Source organism: Eufriesea mexicana, unplaced genomic scaffold, assembly GCF_001483705.2.
Source record: "Eufriesea mexicana isolate 0111107269 unplaced genomic scaffold, ASM148370v2 scaffold893, whole genome shotgun sequence".
NCBI lineage: Eukaryota > Metazoa > Arthropoda > Insecta > Hymenoptera > Apidae > Eufriesea > Eufriesea mexicana.
Window position 1 is genome coordinate 552782 of NW_016909026.1, and position 12988 is coordinate 565769.

Below are 12988 nucleotides of genomic sequence, written 5' to 3' on the forward strand. Positions count from 1 at the left end.
TTTTAAGCTATTAGTAGAGGTTTAAATACAAAAATGTGAGGTAATTCGGTGAGTTTATCGTGAGTAATAAGTGCTCTTTATCTATATCGTTCTGTAATGTAATGACTTGTTAAATGTTTTACTATCCCTAAAACGTAAATATTAGTTTTCGCAATTCGGAAATAATTTGCGAGTTCGTAATTCCGTAATCGTAATTCTTAATAATTTACTTTTAGCACCTCCTCGAAGTGTCTCCAATCTTCATATTTATTCAAAAATCCAAGTGTACGATAATTAAACGAACTGTAGTAAAATCAGTTTATAAATTGATTATTTCTGACTTACAAATTTGAAATAACATATTAACCCGTTGGAGATGCGAAGTAATTTTAGTTTGCTTATCGATAAGTGTCTGTCGAACGATGACAGTGCATAGAACATACAGTAAGACGTTGGGAATAACAAACCTAGAAAAATATATTGAATAAATAATTATTAAGAAGAGTGATAGAACTAATAAATTATTTTTGGTCCCGATAAACTTATTCGACCTAATAAATAATACTTCAAACACAGAATAATTTTGCTTATTGAGATCCTTCGTTACTCAAACATGTTTTGCATGAAAACACTCTGTTTCAAAATGGTTAACAGGCTACACGATTTACTGTAAAAATTATACGATCAATTATACTTCAGGTATTAGAAATAAAAGTAAAGTGATATCGAGTATAAAAAGAACGCAATTCTAATAAGTTAAATAATTAAATAACGAGTTTGCAATTAAGAAAATTTGACAGCCATAAATTTTTGACACAATATTATTCGCAACTGCTATGTGCAACCTGTTTTATTATCAGAAAATTCATTTATTTAAGTACCAATATCTTCGAATCACTTGGAACAATCGAATTTTTACATAACCCTTCAATTTTCTATCATTGTTCCAAAATTTTTGACAATTAATCTGTCAATGCTGTCACATATACTAAAGAAAGTTCAAGGAAAGTGAGTTAGAACAGTAATTTACAGGCAAGAAGTTGATCCCTTTCAGAAATGTGTTGTTCATCTTCATTGTTACAGGTTGCATACAAATTGCAAATTAATCATAGCAATCACCATATCAATTAAAAATGTTTCCTTTAAACATATCCTTTTATTTACAATCTGAGATCGTAGATGACAGTGAGTAAATATATATAACTATTGTCTTAAGAATAATATTTAGCTCATTCCACTAATGTGAAGGAGCATTAATTAAATTTCACATTCATGATTTTATCATGCGTATGTATATACTGATTACAAAATGGGACCTATAAAGTGTCCCTTCTCTCAGTCGTTCTGGAATTAGTTTCATTAGAGTGGTCATCCATATTTTCTCCGTTTTTCTTGATAAAGAGAGTTAAAATTCATCTTTCAAAATAAAAAAATTAGCGCATTTAATTAGTATCTTTACGTTTCCATGCAATTATGTCAACCTGATCGGTTCCCAATGACAGCCTGACACTTTCTCATCTCTCTACTTCACGAAAAATATTGTCACTCTGTCATAATAACTGAATAATCATAATAACTCTAACAAATACTTACAAAATCATATTCTTTTGAAAATTCAGTCATCATGGGCTAGTTATCGATAGAAAATTAATATCTTAATTATAGACACCCAGTTTCTAGACACTCAAAGGCTACTGTGCACCAAAAGGATTAATATCGCATTAATTATAATATAGAAACAACTTATTAACCCTTTAGACTCGAAGATTTCTTCGTTGCGAAGATACAATTCGAAGCTCCTCTTAGATTATTATAAACTCACTGATACCCTTTATGCTAAAATTAAAAAAAGAAAATCGTGAATTTGCGTGAGAAACGAACGAATAGAATAATTTCATTTCGATGTTCTTAATATAATTATCATCGGTCATTATTTAAGTTATAGCATTAAAACAAACGGTGACTGAGAGTCACCTCTCGAGTGCAAAGGGTTAACAATTGACAATACACTACTGAGTATAGCCATCAAGACAATTCTACAGCCATTGTATTAACCTATTCTCCGACCATCTATATTATAATTGCAATTCTAGAATTATCAATGGATAGATCATTTATCGCTAGAGATATTGACAATAAACTGTCAGTTATTATTAGTAGAGGCTGGTTTATAGCCTATCCAAACTTCCAACAAATCCATCATCAGCACCCATCAGCTTCACCCACCAACAATCCCTTCAACGACGATCCAGATAAGCCTAATTAAACACGTATCGTGGATATCCGCCATCTTTTACGAACAAACACCCTTAGAAACCCCAGACAGACCCCGGAACTCATCTCACTTTGAGCTACTTAGATAAGTCAGACCTCGGAAAAAGCGATTTTGGAGACATAGGAACCACGGAGTCTGGGTCTGAAGGACACGGAGATGGTCACAGTCCGTGGCCTACCGCAACCCACGTAAGACACCGTATTGGTAGCAGCGCACCCACATGGACGTAAAGCTTCGTGTCGATTCAAACACCCCCAGAAACCCTAGAAACCCCAGACAGACCCCGGAACTCATCTCAGTTCGAGCTATTTAGATATGTCAGACCTCGGAAAGAGCGATTTTGGAGGCAGAGGAAACAGGGAGTCTGGGTCTGAAGGGCACGGAGATGGTCACAGTCCGTGGCCTACCACAACCCACGTAAGACACCGTATTCGTGGCAACGCACGCACATGGACGTAAAGCTTCGTGTCGATTCAAACACCCCTAGAAACCCTAGACAGACCCCGGAACTCATCTCACAATCAGCTCGAGATAGATAAGTCAGACCTCGAAAAGCACAATTTTGGAAACGCGGAGTCTGGGTGTGAATGGCACGGGGATGGTCACAGTCCGTGACCTACCGCAACCCACGTAAGACACCGTATTGGTGGCAGCGCACGCACATGGACGCAGGTCTTCGTGTGGATTCACGTGCACCTCGTCGACGCAACGTGGCCGCTTGGTGGATGGTCGATATATCGATTGTCGTCGACGAACGACCGAGTGTGTCGACGACCACGGAAGCCAACGAGGGAGCGAACGGGAACGAGGCTGGCGGCCGTGTGTGTCTGGCTTGTGGTCACTTGTTGCCTTCCACCCCCGGGGGCTGGCCTTGTCCCTCTGTGTTTGGGGAACGCTTGTCGCCGCTCCAACGACAAACCGTCCAGTAAGAGAGAGAGAGAGAGGGACTCTCCGTCCTGTCGGCAGGATCAGCCTGCAGGAATTCCAGGCTGCTGAAGGATTCTGGTGTCCGCTTTCTTTTCTCTACGCTTGACGGAGGTCAGTAAACGATGGCCCGGACGGTGTGTGTCCGTGAGCGGATTCGTGACCGCGACCAGTTCCAGGGAAACGAGATTAGTCGGGCATTTTGAAAGGTGTACTGTTTGCTGGCTCGGTGTTTTGATTCCGGCCACTGATACCACCGATTTTCGGAACCGACCGGGTGTTCTGGGATCACGTGGTCAGGTGATCGCTGGGAATTAGATCCGGATCGAGATAGTTGCAGAAGTTCCTTTGACAGTCGTTTGGGTAAGCGAGGATTAAACAGGGTGTGTTGTGTAGGTCCTCTGGGATTAATTCGGGAATTTTTGTTTTTTGGGAAATTAGTAATCGGAAGTTAGGAAGTGGTCAACGGATTAGGAAGTCTTGGTACTGAACTCGAAGTTCAAATATGGGAATTAAATCTCAATTTTAGCACTGGAGGTATAAGGGAGGTTCAAATAATTCGTTTCGGAGCTTTTATCTTTGCAATTGTTGAAAGTATTCTGTTGCTTTTGGCTAATTATCGTTAATAATTTATATTTTAATGGTATATTTTAGGAACTCGTTACAGATCTAGTGTTAATAGAATTAATATGATATATTTGAATATTTTCTACTGTTTTTCTATTTTTTAATCTTCGAAATTAAACGTTGGAAGTAATTTTGAATTTTGATAGAATTCAGTCGTTAAAAGAACCTTAATATTACTCTTCTTTTATTTTTCTTCAATTTATAATTGATTATACCAAATATAAATTCTATGCAAGGTCTTTCTTCTGATACAAATTATATTTTACTGTCTAAATTTGGAAAGTCTTTATAGTGATTAAGTCTGTGCACTCGAGAGGTGACCCTCAGTCGTCATTTGTTTCAATACTGTAACTTAAATGACGAATAAGAGACGATAATTATATTAATAATAACTACACATGAAATATTGAAATAAAATAATTCTGTTCATTCATTTTTCACACAAATACACGATTTTCTTCCCTTATTTTAGCATAGAAAATGTTAGCGAGATTGTAAAAATGTAAGGAAAGCTTCGACTTGCTGTTTCCTTACAACGAGAAAATCTTCGAATGCCAAGTGTTTAATCTTGACATTGACAGCAGTAACGCAAAATTTTTTAATTAACTACGAAAGTAAGATTTTTTCTAGTATATCTGTCCACTAGTTTCTAAATTCCAAAATCAAATTGATACAATCAATTACAAATACTTCAATGAAGTTAAAGTATTAAAATATTTCCTAACATAATAATTAAAATCGACTACAACATCCCAAAATAAATTTCCACAAAATTAACGCACCAAGACACATATACAAAAATTTTAATAAAATTAAAATATTAAAGTGTTTCCTAACATAATAAATTAAATGAAAATAATAAATGAAATAGATTGCAAGACCCAAATATAAATTTCCACAAAATTAACGCATCAAAGTGTATCCCTGTGTACAAATATACAAAGACTTCGATGAAGTTAAAATATTAAAATATTCCCTAATATAATAATTGAAATTAATTACCAGACTCAAATATAAATTTTAACAAAATTAACACACCAAGCCATCTCCAGGTGCACAAATATACGAAAATTTGAATGAAGTTAGAGTACTAAAGTATTCCCTAATATAATAATTAAAATCGATTACAACGTCCCAATATAAATTTTCACAAAATTAACGTACCAAGATATCTTCAGATGTATAAATATACAAAAATTTCAAGGAAGTTAAAGTATTAAAGTATATCCTGGCATAATAATTTAAATTCATTACAAGATCCAAATATAAATTTCCACAAAATTAACGCACTAAGATATCTTCAGATGCATAAATATGCAAAAATTTCAGTGAAGTTAAAGTATTAAAGTATTTCCTGACATAATAATTGAAATTGATTCCCAGACCCGAATATAAATTTCCACAAAATTAACGTACCAAGACGTCCCCATCTGCACAAATATATAAAATCAAATTTCCGTCTTGGCATTAAACCTGGAAAAATCCTCGTAAAAATCAGATTTCCGTTGTAATAAAATTAACACATCAAGCAGTTCCTTGACATCCTCTCGTCCAGCGTTAATCCAACAATTTATCCGGCAATAAAATTACCCGTTTCGCTGAACGCTCTAAATTCCTCTGATTCCGTCAACAATCAATTAAACCCGATATGCAAATAGCCGGAGCATCTCCGTCCCGTTTATCGAGAGAACACTGACGCGGTGCGCGTCCGCGGCCTGACAAATTGCCATTCCCGGCGCCGTGGAACGCGAATAAGGTTTGATCGTGGTGCCGGAGCAGGCCCCGACGTTCAATGGTTCTGTTTTCCCGAAGTCAATTCATTTACCGGGCATAAACTTCTCCGTGTCAGATAAACGCGCGTCATAAAAATTACTCGCGTTTATCTTATCGCGCGTGTACGGCGTTCTGCTTCGCTACCTTTCGAATGGCGCGCGCGATGAAAATAGTTGGCCGGCGCGCCGCAGTAGGAAAAACACGAGGACGCTAGCGACACCGATTTCGACGTCGCCACGGGGCGTCGATCGTTCGATAATTTCGCGTGCCTCGTCCACCAGTACGCGATAATCGGCCCATCGACACCCGTGTCTTTTCACCATCGCCTCTTCGAGATTACGCTTATCGAGGAGGTGAGATACCTTCTCCGCCGCTCGATAATGGCGGCCTCTGCCGGGGAAAAGGGCTTACAAATATTCCACGATAAACACGCACGAATGTTAACACGGCCGGTCCCTGGGGACAGACATCGGACTTTCCGTGGGACCGACGGTATCAAAGTTAAAAATAAACGTAGTAATTTTAACCAGTTAGCTGTGGCGCCCCCTTTTGAGAGCGCGCACCTATACGTGTCGCGAAAATCGAGCGACGACGAGTATACTCGTCGATCACAGAGTAAGCGTGGCTGTTGAAATATCGGATCAAAAAGATGAGTTTATTTTATAAAATTGACGATTTTATTACTAATATTTACTTATTTGGTTAACATCTATTCTCCTATTGGTTAGTTTTTATGGATATCTATGAATTTTAGTGACCGTCAAAAATAGCTAGGAAACTTCGGGCCAGCAGCCATCAATGGGCTCAGCGCCTGGTCAGCGTCACGCGTTTGTCCCGTGGCGGACCATCCCTGAAGGAACCCTGTCATAAATCAGCTTTCCGACTTTTGCTTTTGCCCCTTTTACGCTAACATCTAAAAAACGTTATCATCGCGCATAAATAAATTCGTTATGCGAACTGATAAGCTGTTTCAGCCGGTGCATACGGGGACGCACGAGTTCATCTCAAATTATTCATATTTTTTATTTGTTTGTTTCATTCCGGCCTGGCCTCAAAATATTCTGAACATCTTGAAATTTGAGAATATGTTTTATTTTTCACAAAAATTACAATTTAAATAGCCAATGGTCGCTACTTCTTACGCGTGACGAGTATACTCGTCGTGACACAAAATCCTGCCACACACACAAATATGGTTTGGTTTTGCACGTAGTGCAAAACGTGACGACATTTTTGGTCAAATTTCTGGCTATCTTGCGTCCAAATGGCGTTGAATTTTTGTCGTAACATAGGAAAGGACGGTAATAATGCGTTAAGGCTCTGTTCTTATCTGACCAGTCGAATTGGAAACGATGGGAGGCCATTGGAGGACGCCTAATCGTTCACGGGGGTTCCCGGAAACCGCGCCGCGTCGTTCCGTGTCGGGTCTTTGTTGAAATTCGTTGCCGGCTTCCGGGAATACCCGATGTCTTGCAATAAAATTCAACCGCGATAATTGTCCAGCCTGATAATTATTCACGGTGGCCCGTCATAATGCATGGCCATTTTTACGACCGTAATTAGCGCTTTCGAGCGGGTTATCTTCCATCTCGCGTGGTCAGTGATCTTTGTCTATGCGTATCGCTCTCTCGCTCTCTAATTATCGTCTACAATTGTCTTTTTATTACATTGTTGTCGATTCGAACGCTGGGTGGTTGTCTTTGTAGCGTCGAGTATTGTTTGGATCGACGTTGTAATGAGTTCGTGTGCTTTTTATTCTACGAACAGTCAATTGGGACATATTATACCTTGTGCTGTGTTAGATCCTAGGCTCCTGCTTTGAAACAGTGTCCTCTGATGTGTTTCAGTTTTATTCTGTTTTTTCTGCGTTATGGTACAATTATATTGCGACAGTTTTGAATGTGTGGTTTATCAATGTAATTGTTCAAATGAAAGATGGATATTTAAAAATTGAATATTTAAAATTGTTTCGTTAGTAGTGATAAATTAATTTTTAATTTAAGGAATATCATATTCGTTCTGGAAACGTTTGGCCTAGATTTCGGATGTTATTTGGTTTATATGAAGAAATTATCTTTTTCGCTATTGTAAGAATCAAACATGATTTTTAATTGCAGTAATTAATGAAACAAATATAAAAATTGTTCTCAAATACTTAGATACAATAATTATATTATATTTGTACATAATAATTGTTAAAAATCCGACAAGGTGCTCTTGAATAATGTAGATTGGAAAAAATTATAAAAAGGAGATAAGATACATTATTGAATAAAAAGTAGAAAAATTCTGAAGCTGAGGAAGCTAGGCTAACACCAAAATGACAATATATCTATGAACAGTATGTGACAAAATAATATCACAGCTTGTAGTTTTCAGTGTTTCTCGAAATTCATGCATTGTATGCATATGTCACATATGTATTCGTATAGTGTGTCCAGTCCTTAATAATGTAAGGAAATGTTAACTACAGTTTGCATTTCTTCCTCCAAATTTTATCCATTTAAAATAATATTTTATAATATTCTATATCAATTTCGATAAAATGATAACGCAGATAGCAGAAATCAACGTGATTTTGTGTTTTGAAAATGGGAAGGTTCCTCATATATTTTCATGTTCTGAATTCGAATTTGTCAGTAAAAATTATTTACTACCTATGTTTTATAAAATAAATAAATAGAAAATATCGATTTTTGTTATATCAAAGAAAATATTCTGAGAATAATATCCTTATTAATCGTTTTAAATAGTACTAACCTCCCCCTGTAAAATCAAATTTGATTTAAAATCAAATGATTTTTTGTTGCCGAGACATACCATTTTGCAATTACTCGAGAAACACTGAAAATCGTAGGGTGTGCTTTCATTATGTCGCGTATAGTATGGAGAACTCAATTTTAAACAATTTTAAGTGATCAGATCGTATGATTAGTCGCACCTGCCTTTTTAATTCACCTTATTCTACAGATAAAATTCACAAGCTTTAGGTTTCTCTTCCATTAAAACAAAATAAAATTTCGTACGAATAAAAAATTATTTAATTCCAATTCCTCATTCCCGAAATACATACTATATTAAGCAATATACCTATGTATGTGGGATTTAATTTTAAACAATTTTAAGTGATTAAATCATGTCTCCTTAATTCACCATATTCTAGACATAAAATACACAAATTTTAGGTTTCTGCTCCCTCAAAACGAAATAAAATTTTGTACAAAAGAAAAATGACATACCCCTTCAACACATACTGTATTAAGCAATATAGCTATATATGTGAAACTTAATTCTAAGCAATTGTAAGTGATCATATCCTGTCTTTTTAATTCGCCTTATTCTAACATAAAATACAAAAATTTTACATTTCTATTCGTTCAAAATAAAATAAAATTGTGTACAACAGAAAAATTACTTACTTCGCTCCTTACATACTGTATTACGCAATGTACCTATGTATGTAGGACTTAATTTTAAATAATTTTAGGTGATCAGATCCTGTCTTTTTAATTCATTTGAATCTAGACATAAAATACACAAATTTTGCGTTTCTGCTCCCTCAAAACAAAATAAAATTGTGTAGAACGGAAAAATTATTTACTTCACTCCTTACATACTGTATTAAGCAATATTCCTATGTATGTGGGACTTAATTTTAAATAATTTTAGGTGATCAGATCCTGTCTTTTTAATTCATTTGAATCTAGACATAAAATACACAAATTTTGCGTTTCTGCTCCCTCAAAACAAAATAAAATTGTGTAGAACGGAAAAATTATTTACTTCACTCCTTACATACTGTATTAAGCAATATTCCTATGTATGTGGGACTTAATTTTAAATAATTTTAGGTGATCAGATCCTGTCCTTTTAATTCATTTGAATCTAGACATAAAATACACAAATTTTGCGTTTCTGCTCCCTCAAAACAAAATAAAATTGTGTAGAACGGAAAAATTATTTACTTCACTCCTTACATACTGTATTAAGCAATATACCTATGTATGCGGAAGTTAATTTTAAACAATTTCAAGTGATCAGATCCTGTCTTTTTAATTCACCTTATTCTAACATAAAATACAAAAATTTTACATTTCTATTCCCTCAAAGCAAACTAAAATTCTGTACAGAAAAGAAAATAACATACTCCCTCGATACACATAGTATCACAATGAAATCCCACGACTCAAAGTGACCAAACCGCCCTGTCTCATAGCTACATTTCCAATTGCATCGAAAAGAATTATTCAATCCCAAATTATCCCTCATCACGTACCATATCCTAATAAAATCCCACGATTCGACATGATCAAAAACTCTCAAAGCTAACTCCCTAACCTCGTCTCTTCATCTTCAAAACGAGACTCTGAGTCTCGCAGAAGCTGTGCCACGCGTCCGATCAGCAGCACACCTCGGCCGACACCCACCCCTCCAAACCCCTGAAAACCCATGGAACCAGCATCCCTGTTGAGGAAACGGGGGCATCCATGGCGACAGAAGCGCGTAGAGAGAAAATCGTGGCGTGACGAGATGGCGAGTGCGATTTTCTTCGAGTCCCACACACGCAGCCGCGACGATAGTAGGTAGAGGCCGACAGGCAGACAGCTAACGACGTCCGAGTTCGCGGCACGTACGTGGGAAACACGGCCACGCTGCTCTCTGGCAGGGATTATATAATATTCAATTTTAGCATGCGTGCGACCCGTCTTAATCCAGCCATTACGTCTAATTGGTCGAGATTAGCTAATATCCTTGTAGTGATTAGGCCGTGTCTGTGGCCACGGCTCGTTTAGATTGAAGCCAATTCCCCCGAGCGTGTACCGCATGCATTGCCTCTCCACGTCGCAGCGAAGGATCGATAGGCTGATCAAACATTATTACCTCTCGCAGGAGAAACCTCGGACCGTTCTTTTCACGCGTGCACACAGGGGATCGCGTGTTGCGTGCGCGCCAGATCGGTTCGTTCGACTCGACGTTACGCTTGCACTAAGAGGAATTCGAGTTCCTCGAGTTGGGAAAAAAGCCAGCGAGTCGCTTTGCACTCTTGAGCTGTTAGCTTGCATTCGTCCACCGACCGATCACGTGCCAACGGAAGCCGATTTCTGGCTTTTTCCGACCTCCGCACAGGCATGCCGAGCTCACTGCCATTCGCTTTGTCATTACCGGTGTAATAATAGGAGAGAAATAGGGGAAAGGTGGAGGGAGAGGAGATTTCTTCTGACGAATCCTCTAGCGAGTTGAGGTTAGGTTGAAAAGTGCCTGTTGTCTCTTAATGGAGACCACGTGGACTTTTGGGGCCGTGTGAACTGATCGAACCCTTTGCACTCGACGATTTTTTGGCTAAAGATGAGTAGCAGTTCAAAGATTTTCTGCTATAAAGTTAACGATATTTTTTCCAGCAGAAATAAGAAATTGTATAATAATTAACCCTTTGCACTCGAGAGTCAGTCACCATTAGATAAAATTTCGAAGATCGATATTGATTAATATGACAAATTTAAGATAATATAACGGTGTGCGAGCTATCGAAATCAAATAATTCTACGTGTTAATTATTATACGATTTCTTATTTATTATTGAAAGAAATATCGCCAGCTTTACAGAAGAAAATCTTTGAATTCCTACTGATATTTAGCCAGAAGATCGTCGAGTGCAAAGGGTTAACATGTAGAAGGATTTGATTTCTATACCTTGCATACCGTTACATTATCTTAAATTTGATATGTAAATTAATATCGATCTTCGAAATTTTATCAAATGACGACTGAAGGGAGACTCTCGAGTGCAAAGGGTTAACCCATTAGCTGCCACGATCCCCATTTGAGGATTTTGGAATTTTACGTACACCACTCGGCGACAAAAATATATTTGGTACGTCTGACAGTTTAGTTTTATTCTATATATATCTGTCGATATTGTATGTAGCATAAAGTGTGTATTCTGTGCTTCGTTTCTATACAACGAGCGAACAAATTTGAAATTCGCGTGTAAGTTGAACGGAACAGAATTGTCATATTTGAAGCATTATATTTTTCGTTTGGTTTTTATATTATAATGAAATACCGTGCATGAATATGTAATTTAGAGGTTATAGTAACGATTTGTTACTTACTCGGTCTTTTGTTTTTTATTGAAATGATTTTATCGATCATTTTATAACGATACCCATTTTGGGACTTTTTCAAAAATATCAAATATTTTTGAATCAAAACATAATTTGAATATAATTATACTGTTACGCAACCTTTTGTGCATATATATAACTTATCCGGTCAAAAATTTCGGAAAAGAAATTTGGCAGTTAATGGGTGAAAGATGAATCAAGATAACGAAGAAGATGAACGTTCGAATTATTATTGGTGTCAATTCATACATTGGTAATTGCCAATTTTTGTGGTAATGGTTAATAAGAGTAATAGATTTTGTATATATAACTGTTGATATAATAAAGAAGCGATGTCTGTAAGAAAGGGATGAGTGGAACAAGTATGCATGGGATGCCAATATCTAATGCATTCAGGTTATGATGATTGAGTTGTGTGTGAATTGTGTATGTCGTATAATGTATGAAAGTAGAAAAAACAAACTAGAGAGATTGGGCATAGTTGTAATTGTATTGTGATAGTGAAAATAGGTGTGAGCATGTGATTGCGAGAAATTAATTAGATTTATATTTAATATTTGTGTTTGACCCTTCTTTGTAATTAAATAAAGAATTGTTCTTATTGTTATTGATATTTCATCCATCACTAACAACTTGTCCTCAACATAGTCTAAACAATCGTTTCCAAATTTTGAATTAATAATTTAAATTCGATATTGTGGCTTTCATCGCTTGACTTTGACACCTTTTGACTATTTTAGTCTCACCCTATAACAACAAATTCAATTAAATTATTATTTTTTATTTTTTGATATTATGTAATTCCTTTATTAGTAAAAATATACCAATTTTGTTTCGTTTAAAACGCAATAAAATTTCTATGCAACATGTGCTGCAAAGAGTTAATAACGAAGTAACATATGGAGACTCGAGAACCATAGAAATGTTAATTCTAAATAGACTTAACATCCCGTATCTGTGTACTATATTTACATTTAAAAATAATTATTGGAAAATGTAGCCTGATTATTAGAAACGCGACTGACAATTTACCAATAATGAACAATTAACAATTTTTGGTAAACAATATTTTACGCAATATCGTGTCATAAACTACAAGAATTTATAATAATTCGATGAAATTACACGATGAATTAAAATTGGCAGTGAATAAAAATTTACCAATAATTAATAATTAACAATTTTTAATACACAAGATGTTACGCAATGTCGTGTCATAAACTTCAAGAATTTATAATAATTCGATGAAATTATACGGTGAATTAAAATTGGCAGTAACTAAAAG

The 12988-nt window shown here is 36.1% G+C and overlaps 1 long non-coding RNA gene across 1 annotated transcript in view; it reads right to left on the bottom strand.

Annotated features, from left to right (window-relative positions):
- The window catches only part of LOC108547054 (uncharacterized), a 162736-nt gene that overhangs the window by 102575 nt on the left and 47173 nt on the right, over positions 1–12988 (bottom strand). The window lies entirely within an intron of this gene.